Genomic DNA, 22,566 nt, shown 5'->3' on the forward strand with positions numbered 1-22,566 from the left:
GATGGAGAAAGGGACGGAGACAGGGACATAGATGGAGACAGGGACAGAGACAGGGACAGAGACAGGGACAGAGAAGGACACAGGGACAGAGATGAAGACAGGGACAGAGACAGAGACAGGGAAAGAGATGGAGAAAGGGACAGAGACGGAGACAGAGATGGTGATAAGGACAGAGACAAAGACAGGGACAGAGACAAAGACAGGGACAGCGACAGATATGGAGGCAGGGACAGAGATGGACATGGAGACAAAGATGGAGACAGGGACAGATATGGAGACAGGGACAGAGACAGGAATAGAGATGGAGAAAGGGACAGGGAAAGCGATGGAGACAGAAACAGGGAGAGAGATGGAGACAAGGACAGGGACAGAGATGGGGACAAGGACAGAGACAGATATGGCAACACGGACAGAGACAGATATGGAGGCAGGTACAGAGATGGTGACAAGGACAGGGACAGAGATGGGGACAAGGACAGAGACAGATATGGCAACACGGACAGGGACAGATATGGAGGCAGCTACAGAGATGGTGACAAGGACGGGGACAGAGATGGGGACAAGGAAAGAGACAGGGAAAGAGATTGAGACAGGGGCAGAGATAGACATGGAGACAGAGATGGAGACATGGACAGATATGGAGACAGGGACAGAGACAAAGACAGAGACAGGGACAGCGACGGAGATAGAGATGGAGACAGGGACAGGGACAGAGACGCAGACAGGGACAGGGACAGGGACAGGGACAGACACAGGGACAGGGACAGACACAGAGACAGGGACAGGGACAGATACAGGGACAGAGACGCAGATAGGGACAGAGACAGGGATAGAGATGGAGACAGGGACAGAAAAAGAGATGCAGATAGGGACAGAGACAGGGATAGTGATAGAGATAGAGACAGGGAAAGCGATGGAGACAGGGAAAGAGAAAGAGACAGAAACAGGGAGAGAGATGGAGACAAAAACAGGGACGGAGATGGGGACAACGACAGAGACAGAGACAGATATGGAGGCAGGTACAGAGAATGTGACAAGGACGGGGACAGAGATGGGGACAAGGACAGAGACAGGGACAGAGATTGAGACAGGGGCAGAGATGGACATGGAGACAGAGATGGAGACATGGACAGATATGGAGACAGGGACAGAGACAAAGACGGAGACAGGGACAGCGACGGAGACAGGGACAGAGATGGAAACAGGGAACGAGAGACGCAGACAGGGACGGAGACAGGAATAGAGATGGAGACAGGGACAGAGGTGGAGACAGGCACAGGGACAGAGACAGAGACAGGGACAGAGACGCAGACAGGGACGGAGACAGGAATAGAGATGGAGACAGGGACACAGGTGGAGACAGGGACAGGGACAGGGACAGAGACAGAGACAGAGACAGAGACAGGGACAGGGACAGAGACAGAGACAGGGACAGGGACAGAGACAGGGACAGAGACACAGATAGGGACAGAGACAGGGATAGGGACAGAGACAGGGACAGAGACAAAGACGAAGACAGGGACAGCGACGGAGACAGGGACAGAGACGGAAACAGGGAATGAGACGGAGACAGGTACCGAAATGGAGACAGGGATAGAGACAGGGAACCAGATGGAGACGAAGATAGAGATGGAGACAGGGACAGAGACGCAGACAGGGACGGAGACAGGAATAGAGATGGAGACAGGGACAGAGGTGGAGACAGGGACAGGGACAGAGACAGGGACAGATACGCAGACAGGGACGGAGACAGGAATAGAGATGGAGACAGGGACAGGGACAGACACAGGGACAGGGACAGACACAGAGACAGGGACAGGGACAGATACAGGGACAGAGACGCAGATAGGGACAGAGACAGGGATAGAGATGGAGACAGGGACAGAAAAAGAGATGCAGATAGGGACAGAGACAGGGATAGTGATAGAGATAGAGACAGGGAAAGCGATGGAGACAGGGAAAGAGAAAGAGACAGAAACAGGGAGAGAGATGGAGACAAAAACAGGGACGGAGATGGGGACAACGACAGAGACAGAGACAGATATGGAGGCAGGTACAGAGAATGTGACAAGGACGGGGACAGAGATGGGGACAAGGACAGGGACAGGGACAAAGATTGAGACAGGGGCAGAGATGGACATGGAGACAGAGATGGAGACATGGACAGATATGGAGACAGGGACAGAGACAAAGACGGAGACAGGGACAGCGACGGAGACAGGGACAGAGATGGAAACAGGGAACGAGAGACGCAGACAGGGACGGAGACAGGAATAGAGATGGAGACAGGGACAGAGGTGGAGACAGGCACAGGGACAGAGACAGAGACAGGGACAGAGACGCAGACAGGGACGGAGACAGGAATAGAGATGGAGACAGGGACACAGGTGGAGACAGGGACAGGGACAGAGACAGAGACAGAGACAGAGACAGAGACAGGGACAGGGACAGAGACAGGGACAGAGACGCAGATAAGGACAGAGACAGGGATAGGGACAGAGACAGGGACAGAGACAAAGACGAAGACAGGGACAGCGACGGAGACAGGGACAGAGACGGAAACAGGGAATGAGACGGAGACAGGTACCGAAATGGAGACAGGGATAGAGACAGGGAACCAGATGGAGACGAAGATAGAGATGGAGACAGGGACAGAGACGCAGACAGGGACGGAGACAGGAATAGAGATGGAGACAGGGACAGAGGTGGAGACAGGGACAGGGACAGGGACAGGGACAGAGACAGGGACAGATACGCAGACAGGGACGGAGACAGGAATAGAGATGGAGACAGGGACACAGGTGGAGACAGGGACAGGGACAGGGACAGAGACAGAGACAGGGACAGGGAGAGAGACAGGGACAGGGACAGGGACAGGGACAGAGACAGGGACAGGGACAGGGACAGAGACAGAGACAGGGACAGAGACGCAGATAGGGACAGAGACAGGGATAGGGACAGAGACAGGGACAGCAATAGAGATGGGGATAGGGACAGAGACAGGGATAGCGATGGAGACAGGGACAGAAATATAGATGCTAATAAGACAGAAATAGAGATGGGGATTGGGACAGAGACAGGGATAGAGATGGAGACAGGGACTGGGACAGGGACAGACACAGAGACAGGGACAGGGACAGAGACAGGGACAGAGACGCAGATAGGGACAGAGAAAGGGAGAGAGATGGAGACAGGGACAGAAATAGAGATGGGGATTGGGACAGAGACAGGGATAGCGATGGAGACAGGGACAGGGACAAAGATGGGGATTGGGACAGAGACAGGGATAGAGATGGAGACGCAGATAGGGACAGAGACAGGGATAGAAAGGCTTTGAACACTTTAAATAGAGGGAGATGTAGGGAATGATGGGTATAGAAGGGTTGACTAGCGGGAGTAGGCTGTCCCGTTGCTTTCAGATCGATAGCCCAAGAGAAGAGATGTTTTGCTATTTTGCCTGAGAGATACACCTCATGACCAAAAGTATGTGGACACTCGTCGAACATCTGATCTCATTCCAAAATCATGGGTATTAATATGGAGTTGGTCCCTCCGTTTGCTGATTCTGGGAAGGCTTTCCACTAGATGTTGGAACATTGCTGCTATAACAGCCTCCACTCTTCTGGGAAGGCTTTCCACTAGATGTTGGAACATTGCTGCTATAACAGCCTCCACTCTTCTGGGAAGGCTTTCCACTAGATGTTGGAACATTGCTGCTATAACAGCCTGGGAAGGCTTTCCACTAGATGTTGGAACATTGCTGCTATAACAGCCTCCACTCTTCTGGGAAGGCTTTCCACTAGATGTAGGAACATTGCTGCTATAACAGCCTCCACTCTTCTGGGAAGGCTTTCCACTAGATGTTGGAACATTGCTGCTATAACAACCTCCACTCTTCTGGGAAGGCTTTCCACTAGACGATGGAACATTGCTGCTATAACAGCCTCCACTCTTCTGGGAAGGCTTTCCTCTAGAAGTTGGAACATTGCTGAGGGGACTTGCTTCCATTCAGCCACAAGAGCATTAGTGTAGTCAGGCACTGATGTTGGGTGATTAGGCCTGGCTTGCAGTCGGCGTTCCAATTCATCCCAAAGGTTTTCGATGGGTTACGTTAAGGGCTCAGTGCAGAGCCTTCAAGCTCGTCCACAGCGATATTGACAAACCATTTGTGTATGGACCTCGCTTTGTGCATGGGGACATTGTCATGCTGAAACAGGGGCCTTCCCCAAACTGTTGCCACAAAGTTGGAAGCACAGAATCATCTAGAATGTCATTGTATGCTGTAGTTGTATGATTTCCCTTCACTGGAACTAAGGGGTCCAGCCCAAACCATGAAAAACAGCCCGAGACCATTATTCCTTGACCACCAAATTTTACAATTGGCACTATCCATTCGGGTAGGGAGCGTTCTCCTAGCATGCGCCAAACCCAGATTAGTCCGTCGGACTGCCAGATGTTGAAGCGTGATTCATCACTCCAGAGAACACGTTTCCACAGCTCCAATGGAGACGAGCTTTACACCCCTCCAGCCGACGCTTGGCATTGCACATGGTGATCTTAGGCTTGTGTGCTCTGCCATGGAAACCCATTTTTCAACTACTAAAAAAGGTAAGAACCTCTCTCCCCACCTGTACAAATTCAGATTGCATCTCGCACCCTACACTCTCCATCAAGCACGTAAACAATTATCAATTATCAATTATCTTGCCCGCTCCATCGCAAGCTGCTCCTCACTGACTGGTGACGTCATTTAAATGTAAAAACAATATACATGTATAATTCACAGTTGAAAAAAGGAACAGAAAAGATTGATTAAAAAACGTTATTTTTGGGGTTCGAATCTGTATTTTGCTGGTCAGAACAGCAGAACGGAACAAAAACATTTCAGTGTTTCTTTTCAGAACGAAACGATTGCAAAATGTTTTCGGTTTCCAACCCCTGCTACATTGTGTTCTACATTTTAACCTGATCCACTATGGGCAGATCCAATACCTGATCCACTATGAGCAGATCCAATACCTGATCCACTACGAGCAGATCCAATACCTGATCCACGATGAGCAGATCCAATACCTGATCCACTACGAGCAGATCCAATACCTGATCCACGATGAGCAGATCCAATACCTGATCCACTACGAGCAGATCCAATACCTGATCCACGATGAGCAGATCCAATACCTGATCCACTACGAGCAGATCCAATACCTGATCCACTACGAGCAGATCCAATACCTGATCCACGATGGGCAGATCCAATATCTGATCCACTACGCTTTGTTGTTCCTCTGTCTCAGGATCAGCAGGAAGCTGTCACAGCTTTGTTGTTCCTCTGTCTTATTTATTATTATTTTTTTTCATCTGTCAAAGGAAAGCTATGCAATTCCAGCTCCAAGATTGCAATTTTTATGGCTTCCACTAGATGTCACTAGACTTTGTTCAAGGATTCAGGCATGTTTCTTCAAAAACAAGGAAGAAGTTTGAGTTTTGGTACTGGGAGTCACAGTGTGAAATCAGTCTGTGAGGTAGGTAGCGAGGAAGAGGATGTGATTGATCATTTTACTTTTCTGTTGAACATAGTTGTTTGCGTATGAAATATTATAGTTCATTTACATTTTAGGGAACCTGAGGATTAGATAGAAATGTAGTTTGACTTGTTTTAACAAGGTTTAGCGGTAGCTTTTTTTGAATTCCTTTGCATGTTGAACGAGTTGATTACTGAAATTGATGACGCCAACCTAACTGACTTTTGGGAATATAAAGAATGATTTTTTTCTAACAAAACGACCATGCATGTTGTAGCTGGGACCCTTGGGATTGCAAACAGGAAGATTTTCAAAAAAGTAAGTGATTATTTAAATCGCTATTTGTGATTTTATGAAGCCTGTGTTGGTTGAAACAAATGTTGATGTGGGGCACCGTCGTCAAACAATCGCATGGTGCTTTCGCTGTAAAGCCTATTTTGAATCAGACAACGCAGTTAGATTAACAAGAATTTAAGCTTTTAACCAATATAAGATACTTGTATGTTCATAAATGTTTAATATTCTGATTATTTATTTGAATTGCGCGCCCTCCAATTTCATTGGATGTTGTCGACAGGTGTCCCGCTGACGGGACGTCTAGCCCTATTAAACTGTTTCTTTACAGTTGTGTCTTGCATTTGTTGTCGCTGCAGTTCGTATCATTGGAGGCTGCTGATTGGAGGACGGGCTCATAATAATGTCTGGAAACCATGTGTTTGATGACATTCCACGTATTCCGCTCCAGTCATTACCACGAGCCAGTCATCCCCAATGAAGGTGCCAACAACCTCCTGTGGTACACATCTACCAGGGCGTTGCTGTTTCTTTATCAGAGCGTGTTAGAGAATGTTCCGATTGACAAACCTCCATTTTGTGGCAGTTGTTATTTCAGTGTGATCAGATCACAAACCATCACAGCTTTAGTGTTTCTTTATAAAACACTTTAGTAGAAACTACAACTTTTCAGTTCTGATTGACAAAGCAGAGAGGGTGGGTTTAAAGTTTAAAATGGTTTAATTGGTTCATTAAAGGTTTGTTGTTGTCAGTCTGAATGAAAAAGGAGATAGGTACTGATGGTAATGTATACAAGTAAACAGCAGTAATAGTGACAACTTGTAAAATTCCACAAAATCATGTCATGGCCTCCTTGCTCGCACATGCCTTTTCAGTTCTCTTTTCAGGTAGCCTTCCACAACCTTCCCACAATAAGTTGGGTGAATGTTGGCCCATTCCTCCTGACAGAGCTGGTGTAACTGAGTCAGGTGTGTAGGCCTCCACACGCCTTTTCAGTTCTGCCAACAAATCTTCTACAGGATTGAGGTCAGGGCTTTGCGATGGCCACTCCAATACTTTGCCTTTGTTTTTCCTTAAGCCATTTTGCCACAACTTTGGAAGTATGCTTGGGGTCATTGTCAATTTGGAAGACCCGTTTGCAACCAAGCTTTAACTTGGTGTCTTGTGATGTTGCTTCAATATATCCACATAATATGCTTGCCTCATGATGCCATCTATTTTGTGAAGTGCACCAGTCCATCCAGCACCAAAGCACCCCCACAACAGGATGCTGACACCCCCGTGCTTCACGGTTGGGATGGTGTTCTTCGGCTTTACAACTCTCCCCTTTTTCCTCCAAACATAACGATGGTCATTATGGCAAAAAAGTCATATTTTCAGACCAGAGGACATTTCTCCAAAAAGTGTGATCTTTGTCCCCATGTGCAAGTTGCAAACCCGAATGTTCAACTCTAGGAGACAGAACACATCTACTTCCTGAGCGGTATGACGACTGTGTGGTCCCATAGTGTTTATACTTGTGTACTATTGTTTGTACAAATGAACATGGTACTTTCAGGCATTTGGAAATTTCTCCCAAGGATGAACCAGACTTGTGGAGGTCTACACTTTTTTTTCTGAGGTCTTGGCTGATTTCTTTTGTTTTTCCCATGATGTCAAGCAAAGAGGCACTGAGTTTGAAGATAGGCCTTGAAATACATCCACAGGTACACCTCCAATTGACTCAGATGATGTCAACTAGCATATCAGAAGCTTCTAAAGCCATGACAACATTTTCTGGAATTTTTGAAAGCTGTTTAAAGGCACAGTCAACTTAGTGTATGTAAACTTCTGACCCACTGGAGTTGTGATACAGTGAATTATACAGTGCCTTGCGAAAGTATTCGGCCCCCTTGAACTTTGCGACCTTTTGCCACATTTCAGGCTTCAAACATAAAGATATAAACTGTATTTTTTTGTGAAGAATCAACAACAAGTGGGACACAATCATGAAGTGGAACAACATTTATTGGATATTTCAAACTTTTTTAACAAATCAAAAACTGAAAAATTGGGCGTGCAAAATTATTCAGCCCCCTTAAGTTAATACTTTGTAGCGCCACCTTTTGCTGCGATTACAGCTGTAAGTCGCTTGGGGTATGTCTCTATCAGTTTTGCACATCGAGAGACTGAATTTTTTTCCCATTCCTCCTTGCAAAACAGCTCGAGCTCAGTGAGGTTGGATGGAGAGCATTTGTGAACAGCAGTTTTCAGTTCTTTCCACAGATTCTCGATTGGATTCACGTCTGGACTTTGACTTGGCCATTCTAACACCTAGATATATTTATTTTTGAACCATTCCATTGTAGATTTTGCTTTATGTTTTGGATCATTGTCTTGTTGGAAGACAAATCTCCGTCCCAGTCTCAGGTCTTTTGCAGACTCCATCAGGTTTTCTTACAGAATGGTCCTGTATTTGGCTCCATCCATCTTCCCATCAATTTTAACCATCTTCCCTGTCCCTGCTGAAGAGAAGCAGGCCCAAACCATGATGCTGCCACCACCATGTTTGACAGTGGGGATGGTGTGTTCAGCTGTGTTGCTTTTATGCCAAACATAACGTTTTGCATTGTTGCCAAAAAGTTAAATTTTGGTTTCATCTGACCAGAGCACCTTCTTCCACATGTTTGGTGTGTCTCCCAGGTGGCTTGTGGCAAACTTTAAACAACACTTTTTATGGATATCTTTAAGAAATGGCTTTCTTCTTGCCACTCTTCCATAAAGGCCAGATTTGTGCAATATACAACTGATTGTTGTCCTATGGACAGAGTCTCCCACCTCAGCTGTAGATTTCTGCAGTTCATCCAGAGTGATCATGGGCCTCTTGGCTGCATCTCTGATCTCATCTCATCTCATCTCTGGTCTTTTCCTTGTATGAGCTGAAAGTTTAGAGGGACGGCCAGGTCTTGGTAGATTTGCAGTGGTCTGATACTCCTTCCATTTCAATATTATCGCTTGCACAGTGCTCCTTGGGATGTTTAAAGCTTGGGAAATCGTTTTGTATCCAAATCCAGCTTTAAACTTCTTCACAACAGTATCTCGGACCTGCCTGGTGTGTTCCTTGTTCTTCATGATGCTCTCTGCGCTTTTAACGGACCTCTGAGACTATCACAGTGCAGGTGCATTTATACGGGGACTTGATTACACACAGGTGGATTGTATTTATCATCATTAGTCATTTAGGTCAACATTGGATCATTCAGAGATCCTCACTGAACTTCTGGAGAGAGTTTGCTGCACTGAAAGTAAAGGGGCTGAATAATTTTGCACGCCCAATTTTTCAGTTTTTGATTTGTTAAAAAAGTTTGAAATATCCAATAAATGTCGTTCCATTTCATGATTGTGTCCCACTTGTTGTTGATTCTTCACAAAAAAATGCAGTTTTATATCTTTATGTTTGAAGCCTGAAATGTGGCAAAAGGTCGCAAAGTTCAAGGGGGCCGAATACTTTCGCAAGGCACTGTAAGTGAAATAATCTGTTTGTAAATAAGTGTTGGAAACATCACTTGTGTCATTCACAAAGTAGATGTCCTAACAGACTTGCCAAAACTATAGTTTGTTATTAACAAGAAATTTGTGGAGTGGTTGAAAAACAAGTTTTAATGACTCCAACCTAAGTGTATGTAAACTTCCGACTTCAACTGTAGGTGTGTGTTTGTGTGTTTTTGATTGAGTGAGTGTTGTCCAATCCATTCAAGTCCACCTGGGGAATGATAAGGACATGCCGTTGAATAGAGAAGTGGAGGTAATGGTGGAGGAAGGGATGCCTGGGGAGATGGTGAGTCACAGCACCAGCCTAGACAACCCGCAGGCTTTAGAGAGAGAGCGAGAGAGAGAGAGAGAGAGAGAGAGAGAGAGAGTCACAGCACAACACTCAAGCCTGTTTCGTCTGGTCTGCTGGCTCACTAAAGTTTAGAGACACCGGAGAGCCACAGACCCTGAAGGCCAGGTGAGGGGTTGAGAAGTCACCCACCCATCCCCTGATGCTGCCTGACAGCTGAGGCATCCAGCCCACCTTGGGGACAGAGGAGAGGGTGAAACTTAAGATCACTGGGCAGATTTAGTTTTAGATAAGATGTCTTTGTGGTCTTCCTCCCCCTCCTCTTCCCCTTCAGCCCTGTCTGAGACAGAGACACAGACCAAGACATCAACGGTTATTCTAGTTTTGTGTTTTTAGACTTTTTTTAAATTCGTATTATTATTATGATTATTATTATTATTGTTTTTAAAATCAGTTTAGTTACAGTTAGTTTTCAGAACCTGATTTCTGTTTTGTTTTTTTATATTCTTTTAGTTTCAGTATTAGTATTATGTACATAAAGTATGCATGGGAGGCTAGGAGCCATTTGTGTTGGAGGCTTAGTGTTTTAGTATTAGTATTATGTACATAAAGTATGCATGGGAGGCTAGGAGCCATTTGTGTTGGAGGCTTAGTGTTTTAGTATTAGTGTTGGGAGGCTAGGAGCCATTTGTGTTGGAGGCTTAGTGTTTTAGTATTAGTGTTGGGAGGCTAGGAGCCATTTGTGTTGGAGTCTTAGTGTTTTAGTATTAGGAGGCTAGGAGCCATTAGTGTTGGAGGCTTAGTGTTTTAGTATTAGTGTTGGAGGCTTAGTGTTCTAGGGACTTCTTGCCACCGGGTGAGTAGTGATGCATCAGGTCATATGTCAGGTCAGGTTTAAAGTCTTTATGTGACTGGTATTTTAAAGGAATAGAAGACTGGTAAAATAAATATGGTGTAAGGAAAAGCTCTCCCCCAATCCCAACGTTTAAAACATAATCACAATGATGTAATTATTGGAAAGAAAAGCTCTCCCCCAATCCCAACGTTTAAAACATAATCACAATGATGTAATTAGTGGAAGGAAAAGCTCTCCCCCAATCCCAACGTTTAAAACATAATCACAATGATGTAATTAGTCGAAGGAAAAGCTCTCCCCCAATCCCAACGTTTAAAACATAATCACAATGATGTAATTAGTAGAAGGAAAAGCTCTCCCCCAATCCCAACGTTTAAAACATAATCATAATGATGTAATTAGTGGAAGGAAATGCTCTCCCCCAATACCAACGTTTAAAACATAGTCACAATGATGTAATTAGTGGAAGGAAAAGCTCTCCCCCAATCCCAACGTTTAAAACATAATCACAATGATGTAATTAGTACATGTAAGAAGAATCAGGTACCTTTAACCTGACAAAAAGTACACAAAGCAATTAAAAACGTGTGCATTGCTGTCCGACCGACCACTGGGAGGTTAAAGGAACACTGACGGCCTTGCTCACAATCTGCACTCACCCTTTGGCTACGCTACCTACCAAGCGACAGAGGCCTTTGGCTACGCTACCTACCAAGCGACAGAGGCCTTTGGCTACGCTACCTACCAAGCGGCAGAGGCCTTTGGCTACGCTACCTACCAAGCGGCAGAGGCCTTTGGCTACGCGACCTACCAAGCGACAGAGGCCTTTGGCTACGCTACCTACCAAGCGACAGAGGCCTTTGGCTACGCCACCTACCAAGCGGCAGAGGCCTTTGGCTACGCTACCTACCAAGCGACAGAGGCCTTTGGCTACGCTACCTACCAAGCGGCAGAGGCCTTTGGCTACGCTACCTACCAAGCGGCAGAGGCCTTTGGCTACGCGACCTACCAAGCGACAGAGGCCTTTGGCTACGCTACCTACCAAGCGGCAGAGGCCTTTGGCTACACCACCTACCAAGCGGCAGAGGCCTTTGGCTACGCTACCTACCAAGCGACAGAGGCCTTTGGCTACGCTACCTACCAAGCGACAGAGGCCTTTGGCTACGCGACCTACCAAGCGGCAGAGGCCTTTGGCTACGCTACCTACCAATCGGCAGAGGCCTTTGGCTACGCTACCTACCAAGCGGCAGAGGCCTTTGGCTACGCTACCTACCAAGCGGCAGAGGCCTTTGGCTACGCTACCTACCAATCGGCAGAGGCCTTTGGCTACGCTACCTACCAAGCGGCAGAGGCCTTTGGCTACGCTACCTACCAAGCGGCAGAGGCCTTTGGCTACGCTACCTACCAAGCGGCAGAGTCCTTTGGCTACGCTACCTACCAAGCGGCAGAGGCCTTTGGCTACACTACCTACCAAGCGGCAGAGGCCTTTGGCTACGCTACCTACCAAGCGGCAGAGGCCTTTGGCTACGCTACCTACCAAGCGGCAGATGCCTTTGGCTACGCGACCTACCAATCTGCACTCACCCTTTGGCTACGCTACCTACCAAGCGGCAGAGGCCTTTGGCTACGCTACCTACCAAGCGACAGAGGCCTTTGGCTACGCTACCTACCAAGCGGCAGAGGCCTTTGGCTACGCGACCTACCAAGCGGCAGAGTCCTTTGGCTACGCTACCTACCAAGCGGCAGAGGCCTTTGGCTACGCTACCTACCAAGCGACAGAGGCCTTTGGCTACGCTACCTACCAAGCGGCAGAGGCCTTTGGCTACGCTACCTACCAAGCGGCAGAGGCCTTTGGCTACGCTACCTACCAAGCGACAGAGGCCTTTGGCTACGCTACCTACCAAGCGGCAGAGGCCTTTGGCTACGCGACCTACCAAGCGACAGAGGCCTTAGGCTACGCCACCTACCAAGCGACAGAGGCCTTTGGCTACGCTACCTACCAAGCGACAGAGGCCTTTGGCTACGCGACCTACCAAGCGGCAGAGGCCTTTGGCTACGCTACCTACCAAGCGACAGAGGCCTTTGGCTACGCTACCTACCAAGCGACAGAGGCCTTTGGCTACGCCACCTACCAAGCGGCAGAGGCCTTTGGCTACGCTACCTACCAAGCGACAGAGGCCTTTCTACGACATCAAAACATTGGGGGCTTAGCTCAAAGCCAGCGGTGGGGTCTGGGTGGATTCTCGCACCACAACAAAAAATAACTATTATAATTTTAATAGCTAAATTAATGAATTTAGTGCACTTTGAGATGAACATTAAGAGATTAGACATTTTTCAAGTAACATGCACCTCCACACCTGCCACAGCAGACACTGACAGGACTCAATTATTGTAGCTACTATGGGTCTCTCTACTAGCATTCTCTACTCTGGAGCATTCTCCACTGTGGAACGTTCTCTACTCTGGAACATTCTCTACTCTGGAGCGTTCTCTACTCTGGAACGTTCTCTATTCTGGAACGTTCTCTACTGTGGAACATTCTCTACTCTGGAACGTTCTCTACTGTGGAACATTCTCTACTCTGGAATGTTCTCTACTCTAGAACATGATCTACTCTGGAACATTCTCTACTCTGGAGCATTCTCTACTCTGGAACGTTCTCTACTCTGGAACATTCTCTACTGTGGAACATTCTCTACTGTGGAACATTCTCTACTGTGGAACGTTCACTACTGTGGAACGTTCTCTACTCTGGAGCATTCTCTACTGTGGAACATTCTCTACTGTGGAGCATTCTCTACTGTGGAGCATTCTCTACTTTGGAGCATTCTCTACTCTGGAACGTTCTCTACTGTGGAGCGTTCTCTACTGTGGAACATTCTCTACTCTGGAACATTATTTACTGTGGAACATTCTCTACTCTGGAACGTTCTCTATTCTGGAACGTTCTCTATTCTGGAACGTTCTCTACTCTGGAACGGTCTCTACTCTGGAACGGTCTCTACTCTGGAACGGTCTCTACTCTGGAATGGTCTCTACTCTGGAATGTTCTCTACTCTGGAGCATTCTCTACTCTGGAACGTTCTCTACTCTGGAACGTTCTCTACTGTGGAACATTCTCTACTCTGGAATGGTCTCTACTCTGGAATGTTCTCTACTCTGGAGCATTCTCTACTCTGGAACGTTCTCTACTCTGGAACGTTCTCTACTGTGGAACATTCTCTACTCTGGAATGTTCTCTATTCTGGAACATTCGCTACTGTGGAGCATTCTCTACTGTGGAGCATTCTCTACTTTGGAGCATTCTCTACTGTGGAACATTCTCTACTGTGGAGCATTCTCTACTGTGGAGCATTCTCTACTGTGGAGCATTCTCTACTTTGGAGCATTCTCTACTGTGGAACATTCTCTACTGTGGAGCATTCTCTACTGTGGAACCTTCTACTGTGGAACGTTCTCTATTCTGGAACGTTCTCTATTCTGGAACGTTCTCTACTGTGGAACGTTCTCTACTGTGGAAACACAGCAAGGAGGCCTACAAACCTGACTCAGTGACTCTGTCAGGAGGAATCTACCAAAATTCACCCAACTTATTGTGGGAAACTTGTGGAAGGCTACCAGAAATGTTTGACCGAAGTTAAGCAATTTAAAGGCAATGCAACCTAATACTAATTGAGTGTATGTAAATTTCTGACCCACTGGGAATGTGATGAAAGAAATAAAAGCTGAAACAAATCATTATCTCTTCTATTATTCTGACATGTCACATTCTTAAAATAAAGTGGTGATCCTAACTGACCTAAGGCAGGGAATTTTTACTAGGATGAAATGTCAGGTATTGTGAAAAACGGACTTTAAATGTATTGGGCTAAGGTGTATGTAAACTTCTGACTTCAACTGTATCTGATATGGGCAGAAAGCTTAGATTCTTGTTAATCTCACTGCACTGACCAATTTACAGTAGCTATAACAGTGAAAGAATGCCATACTGTTGTTTGAGGAGAGTTCACAATTATGAACTTGCAAATGTATTGATTAACCAATTAGGCACATTTGAGACGTTTTGATACAACATTTTAAACAGATATGCAATGGTTCATTGGGTCAGTCTAAAACTTTGCACATACACTGCTTCCATCTAGTGGCCAAAATCTAAATGGTATATGGGCTGTAATAATACATTATGGCCTTTCTATTGCATTTCAAATATGATGGTACAACAACAACAACAAGCACATGTTATTTTCCTTCTACTATCTTTTACAAGATGTAATGTGTTATATTCTCCTTCTTTCACATTTCCACAAACTTCAAAGTGTTTCCTTTCAAATGGTATCAAGCATTTGCATATCCTGCTTCAGGTTCTGAGCCACAGACAGTTAGATTTGGGTATGTCATTTTAGGCAAATGTTTTTTTTTTAACGAGTCCGATCCTTAAGAATGCTTAAAAGTATATTTCCCCAGGAAGCATGTTTCTTGTTATCATTGTCAACACTCTCTGCACTCTTCTGAACAGGAATTCAGAAAGCTCTTCAAAACTCATTATTTGCACTGAAACTTCAGACCCTTGCAAAAGTATTCATACCCCTTGGATTTCTTCCCATTTTGTTGTTACAAAGCGGCATTAAAATGGATTTCATTTCAAATTTTGATTAATTAACAATCTTTACAAAATACTCTGTAATGTCAAACTGTAAGACAATTATTATTATTATTATTATTATTATTATTACTACTATATTATTAATATAAATTAAATGACTAAAACATAGTAGTCACACAAGTTTTCAGCTCCCAGAGTTAATACATGTTATAAAACACCTTTGGCAGGGATTATTGCGGCGAGTCTTCTTGGGTAAGTCTCTAAGACCTTTACACACCTGGAATGTGCAGTATTAACCCATTATTCTTTTCATAATACTTCAAGTTATGTCAAGATGTTGGGGATCTTGACAGTATTGCTATAGTATTTCAAGACGATTTAAGTCAAAAACTGTAACTTGGCCAATCGGGAACATTCACCGTCTTCTTGGTAAGCAACTCCAGTTAATATTTGACCTTGTGTTTTAGGTTATTGTCCTACTGGAAGGTGAATATCTTTCCCAGTGTCTGGTGGAAAGCAGACTGAAGCAGACAGACAGACAGACAGTCTACCCTACTAGATAGATAGATAGATAGATAGATAGATAGATAGATAGACAGACAGACAGACAGACAGACAGACAGACAGACAGACAGACAGACAGACAGACAGACAGACAGACAGACAGACAGACAGACAGACAGACAGACAGACAGACAGAGTCTACCCTACTAGACACAGACACCTAATGGAATTTTAAGTTGTCCAAACAAATCTCACCTCTCCAGACCTCTGTCTCATCCTGTCTCCTTCCGGTCTGCTGCACTAACGGGATTCTGGGTAAGTTCAACAGCATTATGGGTAGTTCAAGTCTGAGTATGAATCCCAAACAGCACCCCAGTCCCTATGTAGTGCACTATTTTAAACGAAGAATAGGATGTGATTTCGGATGCATCCTGGGCAGTTCAGGTCTTTCAGAAGTCCCAGACAGAAGATTAAAAAAAACGAAAGAATCCTATCTTCATAAATAACTTTAACTAAAGGTAAAACAACTCCACATTCTACACCTTTCAAATTGATGGAGATTTGTTTTTAATGAAGAATAAAGAATCCTATCTTCATAAATAACTTTAACTAAAGGTAAAACAACTCCACATTCTACACCTTTCAAATTGATTGAGATTTGTTTTTAATATCAAACTGTTTGTTTTCACCACATTCTCTGAAAATACACTCAAGAGACTCTTATTATTTAATAGCTTTCCTTTGCTTCCCCACCTACTCCCCCATTGTGAACATATTGCACTGGTTTCAAGGTTTATTTTCTTATTCATCTCCCACGTTCTATTATTTATTTGTTCACACTTGATTACTTGTTGATGTTTCAGCTAAATACTTCTCTCAGATCTGTTTACAAAACTGTCTGGAGCAGACAAGCTTTATGGGAATAAAGGGGATTTGATCTAAACTAAATTAATTATTACATACAATGGATGATCAGATCAATTTAGATGTTGTTTTCATCAGCGAGCGAGCGGTATGAAACAAAAATAACATATCTAAGAAGCTCACAAATGTAATGACAAGCCTGAATGATTGGCGGCAGGAGGCCAATTTGTAGATGTTTGATGCCTCTGTCTCTGAAAACATTATTGTTTATAAACTTCTAATTTCAAAATCAATTAGAGGTCTCCCCAGCTTGCACATAACGTTCTGAGAACCATCTGTTTCCTAGAGCTTGGTGAAAGTGTAGTTATTTAGCATACATCCTTCCCACAGCGTTCTGGGAATGGTGCAGGATACCCAGCTAGCACATAACGTTCTGAGAACCATCTGTTTCTTAGAGCTTGGTGAAAGTGTAGTTATTTAGCATACATCCTTCCTACAGCGTTCTGGGAATGGTACAGGATAGTTGCTTGGCTTTGGGACATAATGTTTCCTAAAAGTACAAAAAAAAAATTACTTTTCATTTGAATTTTGGTCATGTTCTAGAAATGTTCTCCAACTGGTTTGACATTGGGAATGTTCTCAAATTGTTCAAGAGAATGTTAAGCAACAAAGTTATTCATTGGAAATTTCAATACTTCATCATAAGTGTCCTACATGTTTCCTAATGGTTCTATTTAAATTAATGTTCTAAAATTTGTTCTGAGAAAATGAAGAAGCAACTTTCTTCTGTGGGAATTTCAGCATTTCGGCATAATGTTTTTTGACGGTTGTCTCATGGTTCTACTTAAATCATGTTCTCAGAACATCAAGAAAACATTCCATGAAAAACTGTTGTTTCTCTTTGCTTATTTGAGCTGTTCTTGCTGTAATATGGACTTGGTCTTTTACCAAATAGGGCTATCTTCTGTATACCCCCCTACCTTGTCACAACATAACTGATTGGCTCAAACACATTAAGAAGGAAAGAAATTCCTCAAATACATTTTTAAAAAGGCACACCTGTTAGTTGAAATGCATTCCAGGTGACTACCTCAATTAGCTGGTTAAGAGGATGCCAAGAGTGTGCAAAGATGTCATCAAGGAAAAATGTGGCTACTTTGAAGAATCTCAAATATAAAATACATTTTTATTTGTTTAACACTTTTGTGGTTACTACATGATTCCATATGTGTTATTTAAACTTTTGACCAGTAGTCATGTTTCTCATTCTAGTAGCCTATGCACTGGTTACATTTTGAGAAAACCATCACAGAATACAAATCAAGTCTTGTGAATGTTAGAATGAGCTGGTATATCATTTCCTTTTAAGTATAATCATTCCTTGGACCATGTTGATCATGTTCCGCTTCCTGTAGGAGAAGTGGCATTTCAATAGTATCCACTTCAGCGGCAATAACAAAGGTGAATGCCCTGTCTGCCATTGTCATGTTTCCTAGAAACAACAGTTGTCCAACTTGCTGACGTTGTAACGGTTTTCTGTATGAGAAGGAGAGTCAGACCAAAATGCAGCGTGTAGATTGCAATCCATGTTTTAATGAACAAACGTAAAACACAAATCAATGCAAACACTACAAAATAAAGAACGTGATGAACGTAACGAAAACCTAAAACAGCCTATCTGGTGAAAAACACATAGACAGGAACAATCACCCACAAACACACAGTGAAACCCAGGCTACCTAAATATGGTTCCCAATCAGAGACAATGACGAACACCTGCCTCTGACTGAGAACCATATCAGGCTGAACATAGAAATAGACAAACAAGACATGAAACATAGAATACCCACTCAGATCACACCCTGACCAATCAAAACATAGAAAATACAAAGTAAACTATGGTCAGGGCGTGACAGTACCCCCCCCCCAAGGTGCGGACTCCGGCCGCAAAACCTGAACCTATAGGGGAGGGTCTGGGTGGGCATCTGTCCGCGGTGGCGGCTCTGGCGCTGGACGTGGACCCCACTCCATGACAGTTTTAATCCCCCTCCTAAACGTCCCTAAATAGGTTACCCACCACAATGATAACATGGGACAGAGGGACAGCTCGGGACAGAGGTAACTCGGGACAGATGGGTAGCTCAGCACTGAGAGGAAGCTCAGCACTGAGAAGAAGCTCAGCACTGAGAGGAAGCCCAGGCAGGTAGTAGAAACTACCAGAACCTGGCTGGCTGGCGGTTTCAGCAGATCCTGGTCGACTAGCAGATCTGGAAGAATCTGGTCGACTGGCGGATCTGGGAGAATCTGGTCGACTGGCGGATCTGGGAGAATCTGGTCGACTGGCGGATCTGGGAGAATCTGGTCGACTGGCGGATCTGGGAGAATCTGGTCGACTGGCGGATCTGGGAGAATCTGGTCGACTGGCGGATCTGGGAGAATCTGGTCGACTGGCGGATCTGGGAGAATCTGGTCGACTGGCAGATCTGGGAGAATCTGGACGACTGGCAGATCTGGGAGAGTCTGGACGACTGGCAGATCTGGAAGAGTCTGGTCGACTGGCAGATCTGGAAGAGTCTGGTCGACTGGCAGATCTGGAAGAGTCTGGTCGACTGGCAGATCTGGAAGAGTCTGGTCGACTGGCAGATCTGGAAGAGTCTGGTCGACTGGCAGATCTGGAAGAGTCTGGTCGACTGGCAGATCTGGAAGAGTCTGGTCGACTGGCAGATCTGGAAGAGTCTGGACGACTGGCAGATCTGGAAGAGTCTGGACGACTGGCAGATCTGGAAGAGTCTGGACGACTGGCAGATCTGGAAGAGTCTGGACGACGGGCAGATCTGGAAGAGTCTGGACGACGGGCAGATCTGGAAGAGTCTGGTCGACTGGCAGATCTGGAAGAGTCTGGTCGACTGGCAGATCTGGAAGAGTCTGGTCGACTGGCAGATCTGGAAGAGTCTGGACGACTGGCAGATCTGGAAGAGTCTGGACGACTGGCAGATCTGGAAGAGTCTGGACGACGGGCAGATCTGGAAGAGTCTGGTCGACTGGCAGATCTGGAAGAGTCTGGTCGACTGGCAGATCTGGAAGAGTCTGGACGACTGGCAGATCTGGAAGAGTCTGGACGACTGGCAGATCTGGAAGAGACTGGTCGACACAGACTGGCTGCTCTGGCTGCTCCATGCTGACTGGCAGCTCTGGCTGCTCCATGCTGGCAGACTGCTCTGGCTGCTCCATGCTGACTGGCAGCTCTGGCTGCTCCATGCTGACTGGCGGCCCTGGCTGCTCTGGCTGCTCCATGCTGACTGGCGGCCCTGGCTGCTCTGGCTGCTCCATGCTGACTGGCGGCCCTGGCTGCTCTGGCTGCTCCATGCTGACTGGCGGCCCTGGCTGCTCCATGCTGACTGGCGGCCCTGGCTGCTCCCTGCTAACTGGCGGCCCTGGCTGCTCCCTGCTAACTGGCGGCCCTGGCTGTTCCTTGCAGACTGGCAGCTTTGGCAGCATCCTGCAGACTGGCAGCTCTGGCGGCTCCTTGCAGACTGGCAGCTCCTTGCAGACTGGCAGCTCTATGCATACTGGCAGCTCCTTGCTGACTGGCAGCTCTATACAAACTTGCAGCTCCATGCAGACTGGCAGCTCCATGCAGACTGGCAGCTCCGAACAGGCGGGAGACTCCGGCAACGCTGTAGAGGCGGAAAGCTCTGACAGCGCTAAACAGGCGGGAGACTCCAACAGCGCTGAAGAGGAGGAAGGCTCTGGCAGCGCTGAACAGGTGAGAGACTCCGACAGCGCTGGAGAGGAGGAAGGCTCCGACAGCGCTAAACAGGCGAGGCGCACTGTAGGCCTGATGCGTGGTGCTGGCACTGGTGGTACTGGGCCGAAGACACGCACAGGAAGCCTTGTGCGGGGAGCTGCTACCGGAGGGCTGGGGTGTGGAGGTGGTACTGGAAAAACCGGACCGTGCAGGCGCACTGGAGCTCTTGAGCACCGAGCCTGCCCAACCTTACCTGGTTGAATGCTCACGGTCGCCCTGCCAGTGCGGCGAGGTGGAATAGCCCGCACTGGGCTATGCAGGCGAACCGGAGACACCGAGCGCAAGGCTGGTGCCATGTAAGCCGGCCCAAGGAGACGCACTGGGGACCAGCTGCGTAGAGCCGGCTTCATGGCATTAGGCTCGACGCTCAATCTAGCCCGGCCGACACGCGGAGCTGGAATATACCGCACCGGGCTATGCACCCGCACTGGAGACACCGTGCGCACCACTGCATAACACGGTGCCTGTCCGGTCTCTCTAGCCCCCCGGTAAGCACAGGGAGTCTGCCCAGGTCTCCTACCTGGCGTAGCCATACTCCCTGTTAGCCCCCCCCCCAAGAAATTTTTGGGGCTGCCTCTCGGGCTTCCTTGCCAGCCGTGTTCCCTCATATCGCCGGCTCCTCTCTCCGGCTGCCTCTGCTCTCCTAAGTGCCTCCACCTGTTCCCATGGGAGGCGATCTCTTCCAGCCAGTATCTCCTCCCAAGTGTAACAGCCCTTGCCATCCAAAACGTCCTCCCATGTCCATTCCTCTTTACGCTGCTGCTGCTGCCTGTTGACACGCTGCTTGGTCCGTTGGTGGTGGGTGATTCTGTAACGGTTTTCTGTATGAGAAGGAGAGTCGGACCAAAATGCAGCGTGTAGATTGCAATCCATGTTTTAATGAACAAACGTAAAACACGAATCAATGCAAACACTACAAAATAAAGAACGTGATGAACGTAACGAAAACCTAAAACAGCCTATCTGGTGAAAAACACATAGACAGGAACAATCACCCACAAACACACAGTGAAACCCAGGCTACCTAAATATGGTTCCCAATCAGAGACAATGACGAACACCTGCCTCTGACTGAGAACCATATCAGGCTGAACATAGAAATAGACAAACAAGACATGAAACATAGAATACCCACTCAGATCACACCCTGACCAATCAAAACATAGAAAATACAAAGTAAACTATGGTCAGGGCGTGACAGACGTTGGATATATACTTCCCTCAACTCTACTCATCGACTTCCATTTTCTAGCTAGGTAACTAGCTAGAAAATGTATCTACACACAATTATACCAAAGACAATATCAGCATGTAAAGTAGCTAGTTAGTGCAGTTTGTTTACACGATTTTACAGCTATCAATGTAGGAGTCTACAATCTCACCATGTTCAACCTGCTGATGGATGTCCCGCAGTGGCAGATATACTTTTGAGGAGATGGGAACTGTTTCCAATGCATTCTGGGTGATTTTGGGACGAGGAGCGCTCTCATTCAATTAGTGAAATAGAGTCTATTGGGTGCTAGCTCAACAAAAAAAAAAAAAATTGCATGAATTTCGTCAACAAGAAGTACAACGTTACAAATCTTTTCTGAGATAATTAACTTGCTATGTGTAATATTGTGACTTCACGACATATACACTGACTTTGAGAAGGGATTGGATGATTAGATTAGTAACCGAGGGACACAGCATGACAACGTGAACACGAATGATCAACAGTTTTCTGGGTGGGGTGTTATACGTTCCTTAATTCATTGGATTCCTTTCTCCTTTCTCTAATATCTCTGGCAACGGCACCATGCAAAGCACCCTGGACTAAAGAGGCAGACAAACTAGAAAAATGTGCTAGACCCTCCATTAAATTACACATTTCTCGAGGTAGGGACATCGCAAAAAATATGATAAATGGCTCAGTCGAGAGAAGACCTCTTCCTGAGTTTATGACATCAACCAGTTTTGAAATCTGACATGTATAACAGATGTTTTCAAGATCTAAAAGTCATATTCCTATTAACTTCCAGTGTAGTGAGAGATAATTTTTTTTAAAGAAACTGTAGAATGTTTTGGTAACATTTGACTTCCTGTTTGGCTTCATGTCAACGTCTTTCACTGGTATAGTGTTCAGCCATAAGACCATGTGTGTCCACCAGTGGCTGCTGGTGGGAGGAACTATAGGAGGACCGACTCATTGTAATGTCTGGAATGGAATCAATGGAACGGTATCAAACACAGACATATGAAACCACTTGTTTGACTCCGTTCCAGCAATTACAATTAGCCGGTCCTCAT

This window comes from Oncorhynchus mykiss, chromosome 9, assembly GCF_057628025.1.
Source record: "Oncorhynchus mykiss isolate SJ-2025 chromosome 9, ASM5762802v1, whole genome shotgun sequence".
Lineage (NCBI taxonomy): Eukaryota > Metazoa > Chordata > Actinopteri > Salmoniformes > Salmonidae > Oncorhynchus > Oncorhynchus mykiss.